Source organism: Erinaceus europaeus, chromosome 7 (genome assembly GCF_950295315.1).
Source record: "Erinaceus europaeus chromosome 7, mEriEur2.1, whole genome shotgun sequence".
Taxonomy (NCBI): domain Eukaryota; kingdom Metazoa; phylum Chordata; class Mammalia; order Eulipotyphla; family Erinaceidae; genus Erinaceus; species Erinaceus europaeus.
This window is the reverse complement of record NC_080168.1, coordinates 2,187,933-2,197,589: the sequence shown is the minus strand read 5'-3', so window position 1 is coordinate 2,197,589 and position 9,657 is coordinate 2,187,933. Positions and strand designations below refer to the sequence as shown.

The following is a 9,657-nucleotide window of genomic DNA, read 5'->3' as shown; positions in this document are numbered from 1 at the left end:
GGGAGGGGGAGCACATCACCTTATCAATCTACATCCAATAACAGGCTATAGCAAACACAAGATCCAATCATTTCAAACTTAGCAAAAGCATGATCCATTCAAAGCAAAGCGCGGGCTAGTTTCAAATATAGTAAGATCACACAACCAATAGAATTCAACCAGGCAGGGTCGCCACATCCCCCTGCCATCTGCTATGACCACCCATCCGGTGGGCTGCATACCACAAAGTCAGTTCAAAGGTCCTGATAAGGCTTATCCCCATGTAGGGTCCTTTGAACTATGGGTGGCCTTCACTGATCAGATCCTGTTTATTCAAGGGGGAAGGGGCAAGGAATTTCCTACTTCACTCAGCAAGACAGCTCAACTCTAAAGAGAGAGATAGGAATTTAACACTAAAACCTAAAAAAAGGAACTTAACCATAAAAAATATTAATAAATCATTGGTACTGAAGGGAAGTAACAGCATATTGTTGTCTGTCACAGGTCCATGCTCCCAGAGGGATAGAGAATGGGAAAGCTATCAGGGGAGGGGGTGGGTTATGGAGATTGGGTGGTGGAAATTGTGTGGAGTTATACCCCTCCTACCTTATGGTTTTGTTAATTAATCCTTTCTTAAATAAAATTTAAAAAATAGGCTATATGGTGGGCGGGGGGGAGGGTCTGGGCGGTAGCGCAGTGGGTTAAGGGCACAAGGTGCAAAGCACAGGGATCCCGGTTCGAGCCCCCAGCTCCCCACCTACAGGGAAGTCACTTCACAAGCGGTGAAGCAGATCTGCAGGTGTCTATCTGTCTCTCCCCCTCTTTGTCTTCCCCTCCTCTCTCCATTTCTCTCTGTCCTATCCAACAACAATGACAGCAATGACAACAATAATAATAGCAACAACAATGATAAACAAGGGCAACAAAAGGGAAAAAATAGCTCCCAGGAGCAGTGGATTTGTAGTGCAGGCACCGAGCCCCAGAAATAACCCTGGAGACATTTTTAAAAAATGCTACCATCTCCTTAGAGCTACCATCTCCTTAGAGCAGACACCCCAGTGCACAGGAAACTGGGGAGTCTCCCCAAGGACCCTTTTGAGTCTGAAGCAGAGGAGACTGGTCAAATCCTCTCCATCACCTTGAACAACCCCATATCCAAGTCCGGACTGGAGGATTTGCCCAGAGATACGACATTATCATTTCAATTAAACATCTTGCTGAAGAGTCTAATGAAGGCCTGAGTGATGGGCATGGGATCAATGGAGTCTTCCTGGACATATCGATTTAGCATTCTCTGCGCAGTAGAATTGATTTATGTCCTCAGATTTATTTTGATAACTCAATAATAACTCCACTACTCCTAAGTTAATGTCATCTTTTCTGCAGGCCAAAAAAAAAAATAAATAAAAGATTTTTTTTTCTAGGCACGGAGAAAATCTTGCATCAAGCCCAGCTGATTTTGCTCAGCAATTCCATGGTTAACAGGATGTCATCCATCAGAGAGAGAACCATGTGTTTCTATCACTGTAAATCATCCTTGGCGGGGGGGGGGGGTGGGAGAGCAGCAGTATTTATGTGTGCAAACTGGCCACATCACGCCGCACCCTCTCCCCTGTCACAATTAATATCTTCCAATGTCAGCTCTATCAGTGAGAGCGTAGGCTTCAGCCACGTGGCGGGACGTCTCACGGCTGAGTTTATTTCTAAGCTTTCACCTTGAGTTTTCAGAATGTTTTCAGATGAGCCTGATCTTGTTGAATGAGAAAGGCCACTGTCTCTGGGCAATGAACTTGTCTCTCAGACGCACACCAGCAAGACGATTCATGGATCTACAGTAACAGGTATATCTGCAAATACTTCTTTTGGGACTCGCACTGGGTGTGGAGAATGGCCCCAAAACAAAGGATTCTGGGAAGAAGGAGGAAGTGAAGAGAGAGGTAGGATCCTGGTGCATGATGGGAAAGGACAGAAATGGGGGGGTGGGAGAGAGCTTTGCAGACATCTAAGACAGGGAAGTGAGAGACTGTAGCCATGTGTCAACGCCTGAGCTGTAAACTATTAACCCCCGCCCTCCCTCATGAAATGATTTTTAAAAGTGCTTCTTTGGAGAGGGAGGAGGGGCAGGATTTTCCAACCAGGTCTATAAATCAACAGGGAAAAATGAAGATTTTTTTTAACAAATGGAGGACAGAATGGGAAAGACCAGTGCCCACCAGGTTCACTCTGGTATCTGCCTGCTGCCCACCCAGGCCCACTGGCTCAGGGTCCATCTGGTCCCGGACACATCACTGTTTGGAAGCTCGGCCTCAGACTCCTGCTGGAGAACAGTTTAGGGAGAGCACCCTACCCTGCCCCCCTGCCCCCCTGCCCCTGCCCCTTGCCCCCTGCCCCTGCCCCCCCCAGCAGCCAGGTCAGGCCCAGGTCAGGCCCAGAAGCCCAGTGTGTCTGCATGTCCTGCCCCGGCTCCCTCCATCCCTGACTGCAAAGGCCACAACATGCAGGTGGAGGCAGAGGGGACCCTGGAGACAGAGGCTGGAGCTCATCCCTGAGGGTCCTGCCTTCCCCAGAAGGGGCCAGAGAGCTGGGGACCAGGGGCTGGGGTCTCTCTTTCTCTCTCTCTCTCTCTACCCATCTCCCCCTTCCCCCCTCTCTCCCTCTCTCTCTCATCCCTAAGGGTCCTGCCTTCCTGAGAAGGGACTAGAAAGCTGGGACACAAGGAATCTGGGGCCTTTCCCTTCTCTCTCTCTCTCTCTTTCCCTCTCTCCCTCTCTCCCTCTCTCTCTCATCCCTAAGGGTCCTGCCTTCCTGAGAAGGGACTAGAAAGCTGGGACATAAGGAGACTGGGGCCTTTCCCTTTCTTCTCTCTCCCTCTCCCTCCCTCTCCCTCTCCCTCTCCCTCTCCCTCTCCCTCTCCCTCACCCTCTCCCTCTCCCTCTCCCTCTCCCTCTCCCTCTCCCTCTCCCTCTCCCTCTCCCTCTGCCTCTCCCTCTCCCTCACCCTCTCCCTCTCCCTCTCCCTCTCCCTCTCCCTCTCCCTCTCCCTCTCCCTCTCCCTCTCCCTCTCCTCTCCCTCTCCCTCTCCCTCTCCCTCTCCCTCTCCTCTCCCTCTCCCTCTCCCTCTCCCTCTCGTCTCCCTCTCCCTCTCCCTCCCCCCTCCCCTCCCCCCTCCCCCTCTCCCTCTTCCTCTCCCTCTCTCTCTGGCATCTACTTGTAATTTCTCCTTTTCTATCCTTACTTTCTCCCAGGCAATGCTCATCTTCTCTCTGAAATGACTGTCTCTGTGATGTCTCCTTGGAGGAGTCAGTCTGGAACCCGGGGGGGGGGGGGGTGTGAAACTGGGGAGCAGTTAGCTGCTCCCTCCCCCTCAATACTGTGAGCTCCTCTCCCCCACCACCACCGGCATATTTCCCAACTGGCTTTCTGAATGACAACCAGAGAAAAATTTTTTTTTCTTTTTTGATAGACAGAGTTACCACATGAGAGCACCATGGACAAAGGTATGTGGAACTCTGAGCAGTGCCTTGGGTGGGTGTGTGTGTGTGTGTGTGTGTGTGTGTGTGTGTGTGTCACAGAAATAGACTGTCGGGGGTGTGGGCCGGGCTGTGGCACACTTGGTTAAACACACATAGTACTAAGTACAAGGACCTGTACAAGGATCCGGGTTTGAGATCTCAGCTCCCCACCTGCAGTGGGCAAAGCAGGTCTATAGGTGTCTGTCTTTCTCTCTCCCTCTCTATCTCCCCCTCCTCTCTCAATTTCTCTCTGTCCTGTCCAAGAAAATGGGGGGAAAAATGGCTACCAGGAGCATAGTGCCTGCACTGAGCCCCAGTGACCCTGGAGGAAAGAGAGAAGGAAAGGAAAAAAGGTAGGAAGGTAGGAAAGGAAGAAAGAAAGAAAGAAAGAAAGAAAGAAAGAAAGAAAGAAAGAAAAGAAAATAGGGGGCCAGGTGATGACTTACTCAAGTGAGCACACACACTTACAGTGTTCAAGTATTTTGAGGCCCCAAAGGCTGCAGGTTCAATCCCCAGCACCACCACCTGCCAGAGTTGAGCAGTTTTCTGGTCCTTTCTCTCTTCTCACTCACTAAACAAATATATATCTTTAAGAAAATCCAATAAAAGCCCCAAACTAGGGAAGTTTCAGGAGAACTAGAACCCTTGAATTTTTCTCTGAAAAGAAGCAAGGCAGCTTCAAGAACACTTCCAAGGTTGGGTTCAAGAAAGACAAGGGAAGCCCAATGAGAGGGCAGGAGCAGAGACAGGTGGGAGCAGGGGACACCTGGAGAATGAAGTAGCCCTGGGAGCCAGGTCACCGGCAGGGCCACAGGCCCAGCATTAGCTACAAGCTTCTCAGGGAAAATCTGCTAGTCCGGCACTGAGATGACGAGAGGACCCGCCTGCTGGAGGTCGCGGGCTGGAAGCTGCGGGGCAGAGAATGGGCCATTAGGCCCTGTGTGCAGCAGAATTCCTGCGAGCACTGCTGCTTGTCCTTAACTGCCACTCAGCCCTGGCCACTTGGTCTCAGAAGAAAACAGAAGAAGTCACAGGACACCCAGGAGGTGATCAGAGCCCCACCCCCACCCCCCCACCCCCAGAGGCTTCCAGACCTCCAGATGCAGAAAGGTTTAATGAGGGAGTCAGCTAATTCAGGAGAAGAAAGGAAGAATATGGACAGAAGCCAGGTGGTGAGAAAAAAAAAAAGGCTCTGGAGGTGACCAAGAGAGGCCCCAAGGTCTGGATTAAACTTGGATCAAACAGCCAGGAGGGCACATTTGAAAGAGGATTTTCAGTGAGTCAACACAATCTTTGCAGAGAGAGAAAGACAGCTGAATCAAGCTGTTCAAAATGCCTAAAATAAACCCAGGTCTGTTTTGGAATTGACCCAGAATGTTAACCATTCCTAGGCTGTGCCTAACCGAGAAGACGGGCTGGAACTGAGTCCTGAATCCCGTCCTTGGTGGCTGTCAGGAAGACTGCCAACAAGAGGTGACAGGATGTAAATCAAGGGGCAACAGGGAATTTGATGCAAGGGACAGTGGAGGAGGGGTCTACAGCCAGTGCCAACCTGTTGCCTGAAATGTCCTAGCCTCATGACCCCATGTGAAAGGCTGGGCATACACATTACAGTGCACAAGAACCCAGGTTCCGGTCCCGCTCCACCTCTCTCTATATCTGTCTCTATCAAAAAGGATAAAGAAAGGATAAAAGGAGGAGAGAGAAAGAGAGAAAAAGAGAAAGGAGAGAAGGGGAGAAGAGAGAAGAAAGAGAAAGAAAGAAAGAAAGAAAGAAAGAAAGAAAGAAAGAAAGAAAGAAAGAAAGAAAGAGAGAGGAGCCAGACAATGGCATACCTGGTTAAGTGCACACAAGACAGAGTGCAAAGACCTGGTTTCAAGCCTCTGCTCCCACCTGTAGTGAGAAAGCTTCAGAGTGATGAAGCAGGGCTGCAGGCGTCTCTCTGTCTCTCTCTGTCTCTCTCTCTCTCTCTCTCTATATATATATATATATATCCCTCTCATCTCAATTTCTTTCTGTCTCTATTAAATAATAAATAAATAAAAATTAAAAATAAAGAGGGCAGAGGGTAGATAGCATAGTGGTTATACAAAGAGACTCTCATGCCTGAGACTCTCAAGTGCCAGGTTCAATCCCCTGTACCATCATAAACCAGAGTCAGACAGTGCTCTGGTAAATAAAAATAAAAATAACATAAAATAAAATAAAATAAATGAAAGAAAGAGAGTGGTCTGGGAGGTAGCCCAGTGAATTGAGTGTTAGGGTCTCAAGCATGAGGTTCAGAGTCCCATCCCAGTCAACACATGTACCAGAGTGATATTATGGTGCCCTTTCTCTCTCTCTCTCTCCTATCCCTTTCATTTTAATGAAATAAAATCTTTAGAAAGAGAGAGAGAGGAAGGAAGGAAGGAAAGAAGGAAGGAAGGAAGGAAGGAAGGGGGAGTCGGGCGGTGGCGCAGTGGGTTAAGCGCAGGTGGAGCTAAGCGCAAGGGACCGGCATGAGGATCCCGGTTCGAGCCCCCGGCTCCCCACCTGCAGGGGAGTCGCTTCACACGCAGAGAAGCAGGTCTGCAGGTGTCTGTCTGTCTCTCCCCCTCTCTGTCTTCCCCTCCTCTCTCCATGTCTCTCTGTCCTATCCAACAATGACGACATCAATAACAACAACAATAAGAAAAAAAAAAGACAACAAGGGCAACAAAAGAGAAGATAAATAAATAAAAATACAAATATATATATATATATATATATATATATATATATGAGCATTGAAATTTGACCATCTAGAATAAAACTACATTAACAAAAAAAAAAAAAAAAGGAAGAAAGAAAGAAAGAAAGGAAGGAAGGAAGGAAGGAAGGAAGGAAGGAAGAACCAGGCGGTGGCTGCAGCGGGTTAAGCACACCTGGCACAAAGCACAAGGACCGGCGTAAGGATCCCGGTTCGAGCCCCCGGCTCCCCACCTGCAGGGGAGTCGCTTCACAGGCGGTGAAGCAGGTCTGCAGGTGTCTGTCTTTCTCTCCCCCTCTCTGTCTTCCCCTCCTCTCTCCATTTCTCTCTGCCCTATCCAACAACAATGACAGCAGTAACAACAACAACAATGAACAAGGGCAACAAAAGGGGGAAATATAAATAAAATATTAAAAAAGCAAGAAAGGAAGAAAGAAAGAAAGAAAGAAAGAAAGAAAGAAAGAAAGAAAGAAAGGAAGAGAAGGAAGGGAGGAAGGAAGGAAGGAAGGAAGGAAGGAAGGAATGGAGGAAAAGCTGCCAGGAGCAGGGAATTCGTCATGCAGGCATCAAGCCCCAGAGATAACCCTGGTAGAAATAAAAATACATAAACCAATGTGAAATCAATAAAACATTTGAAATTTAAAGTAAATCCGCAGTCTCAGTCCCGGAGAGGGAGCAGGCCCACCAGAGGCTCAATGGATGAAAGGCAGCTAGAGGGTCCCCCAGCAGCACAGGCCCCTTGCCCGCAGCCCCCTGGAACCCCGGGGCTCCCTTCCTCCTTCCTCGCCGCCACCTGTCACCCCGGCCCCCTTCCTGCACCCCCCCCTACGGCCCTCCAGGACCCCCCAGACCCTTGGCTGCCTCTGGCTCCCTGGCCCCTTGGCCCCCCTGTCCCCCCCACCCTGCTGCACCCCAGCCCCCCTGAACCCTGGCCCCCCAGACCCCCAAGCATCCTGCTCTCCCCACCCCTGAGATCCCCCGGACCCCCGGCCCCCACCTCCTTTTCCTCCTTCCTCTCTGCCTCCCTGGCCCCTTGGCCCCACTGCCTCACCCCCACCCCCAGTTCCCCCTTGGCCCCCTGGGTCAGACGCTCAGTCTCTGGCCTCCCAGGAGCTCTGGAGGACACGCCAAGGTCATCTGTGAGAAACAGTCAGCAAGATGTCTTGTTCACCATCTTGTGAGCAGCTCAGGGAAGAAGCCACCTCAATCTTACAGCAGTTTCCCCTCCCCACTCAAAAAATACATGAACGGCAGGGAAATGCTCTTTCGATTGTATAAATGTGGCATACAGTGTTGTGAGTTAATGAACACTAATACATTTTTCTATTTCTTTATTGGATAAAGACAGAAATTGAGATGGAAGGAGAGGGACAGAGAGAGAGAGAGATGCCTGCAGACCTGTTTCAATGCTTGAGAAGCTCCCCCCCCTGCAGGTGGAGGCCCCCAGGGGCTTGAACCTGGGTCCTTGCGCGCTGTAACATGTGCGCTCAACCAAGAACACCACTTCCTGGCCCCACCACTCTTAGTCTCTGAAAACTATGCTGGTTGGGAGCAGGGGAAGAACATTGGTGGTGGGTACCATGAGTTACACACACACATTCATGGATGTGAACAAGGGGCATACTTGGTGGAGTGCACATGCTAGGATGCACAAGGACCTGGGATCAAATCCCTGGTCCCTTCTTTTTTGTTGTTGTCACTACTAACATTTACATTTCCTATTTATTCATTAGTAAAAAGTGCATGGTACAAGCCCTTTTTCCCAACCCAAGTACTCATTAAAAGATCGCAATAGGGAGTTGGGCGGTAGCACAGCGGGTTAAGCGCACGTGGCACAAAGCCCAAGGACCAGAGTAAGAATCCTGGTTCAAGACCCACATACACACACACACACACACACCCGCTCCCCATCTGCAGGGGAGTCTCTTCACAGGTGGTGAAGCAGGTCTCTGTCTTTCTCTCCCCCTCTCTGCCCCATCTCTCTCCATTTCTCTCTGCCCTATCCAACAACAACAATATCAATAACAACAATAATAACTACAACAACAATAAAACAACAAGGGCAACAAAGGAGGGAAAAAAAGCAAAAAATATTTTTTTTAAAAAAAAATCACAATAGATCCTGGATGGCACAGACATGATTTAAATACCTAAAAACATCGGTTAACATTCTGCATGTCACAGGACCACTTTTAACAAAGTTGAAATATATATCTTTCTTTCACAAGTACACTTTACAAAAAAAAAAAAAAAGTACACTTAAGCCTAAACCGATTGTTGCAACAGTAAGAATGTAACCCACTAACTGTCACTTCTCAGATTCTCCAAGTTGTTTTGTGTTTCTAAACTGAGCTGGTTAAACTCTAGCATATACTTATTTAAATTCAGACAGACTTGTAAGCTTCCACTGAAAATGCAAGCTATTGGTAATTCCATAAACACAGTTCTACTACCTCTACAGAGACATTAAAACCAACCATGGAATAGCTACAAAGAATTTCTGAAGGTAGCTTAAAGAAGGATTAGTCAACCATGGAATATTGCTTGGCTAGCTATGTGACAAAATTGTTTACTACACACAGTTCCAATGTTAATTTTTCTTTCTTTTTTTTTTTTTGTCTCCAGGGTTATTGGTGGGGCTCAATGCCTGCACCATGAATCCACTGCTCCTGGAGGCCACTTTTTTCCCCTTTTGTTGCCCTTGTTGATTCATCGTTGCCGTGGTTATCATTATTGTTGTTATTGATGTCGTTGTTGTTGGATAGGACAAAGAGAAATGGAGAGAGGAGGGGAAGACAGAGAGGGGGAGAGGAAGACAGACACCTGCAGACCTGCTTCTAAGTGACTAAGTGACTCCCCTGCAGGTGAAGAGCTGGGGGCTCGCACCCGGAGCCCTACACCGGTCTTTGCACTTTGCACCCTGTGTGCTTAAACCACCGTACTACCGCCCGCCCCCCATGTTAATTTTTCTATATGGAAAGCAAATTTTGCATCAGAGAACATTAAGCAGTGCCATTTGTGGGGTGTTTAAGAACCCAGCTTAATTTAAATGTGAACCTTTATATTTCTTGCATATTTTAAAATAATCATATTACAGTTCAGTCATTAACAAGGAGCCGAGCAGTGAAGCAGGGCTGCAGGTGTCTCTCTGTCTCTCTCCCTCTCTATCCCTCTTCCCTCTTAATTCCTCTCTGTCTCTATCTAGAAAAATAAAATTGAAAAAAATTTAAGTTTGAAAAATAATTTTTAGGGGCCTAGTGGTGGCGCACCTGGTTGAGCACACATGTTACAATGCACAAGGACCCAGGTTTGAGCCCCCAGTTCTCACTCTGCGAGGGGAAAGCTGTGTGAGTGATGAAGCAGGGCTGCAGGTGTCTCTCTTCTCATCACCCCCTTCCCTCTCCATTTCTGGCTGCCTCTATCCAGTAAATAAATAAAG

At 48.4% G+C, this 9,657-nt stretch overlaps 1 long non-coding RNA gene across 1 annotated transcript; it reads left to right on the top strand.

The window, feature by feature from the left end:
• The first annotated feature begins 1,635 nt into the window (after positions 1-1,635).
• LOC132539242 (uncharacterized) lies at positions 1,636-9,013 on the top strand. The gene is made up of 3 exons (XR_009550509.1): positions 1,636-1,820; positions 3,442-3,475; positions 8,844-9,013. It is a non-coding gene; the product is annotated as an uncharacterized LOC132539242 (long non-coding RNA).
• Positions 9,014-9,657: the final 644 nt, after the last annotated feature.